Here is a 544-nt window from a genome sequence, read left to right as displayed (position 1 = left end):
GTGTGGTGTTCAGCTGCCTGCCGGGTTAAACCACACCACCTTCCTATTGCTGGGGCTTAGGAGAGGGGCCGAGCAGCTCCCCGGGCGTAGGGCGGTTAGGCAGCAAAGTCACTTTTCTCCAAAGCCCTGTTGGGGTGTGTCTGCTCCAGCGTATTAATTTGGCTCAGGGGTGCACTTCTGAAACCGATCTCCCGCCTTTCCCTACTTTACTGCACTTTGGATTGTGTCCTGGAGCAGTTCTGGAGAGCTCAGGCTTGGGAGAGCATCAGCTGGATTCCTTTCAGATGAAGCCAAATCAAACGTGCTCCAGGAATGCACCTCACGCTCCCCAAGCGCTGATGGGCGTTCAGACCGGACCAGAGCTCTTCTGGAGTGAAAAACCCCTTGTAAATGTATAGTACATACATTGGGTCCTCGGCTGTACGGGTCCGCTCCCACTGCACCACGCTAGTGCGCAGCCACCGGAGCCCAAATCCTCCCAGGTTTCCCCTTCCGTAACATTTCATGTCTTGAGTCGCTTGTGGACCAGAGCTTTCCTTTCGAA

Source organism: Aptenodytes forsteri, unplaced genomic scaffold (genome assembly GCF_000699145.1).
Source record: "Aptenodytes forsteri isolate BGI_AS27 unplaced genomic scaffold, ASM69914v1 Scaffold156, whole genome shotgun sequence".
NCBI classification, from domain to species: domain Eukaryota; kingdom Metazoa; phylum Chordata; class Aves; order Sphenisciformes; family Spheniscidae; genus Aptenodytes; species Aptenodytes forsteri.
The sequence above is the reverse complement of the archived record's forward strand: the minus strand, read 5'-3'. Positions refer to the sequence as shown.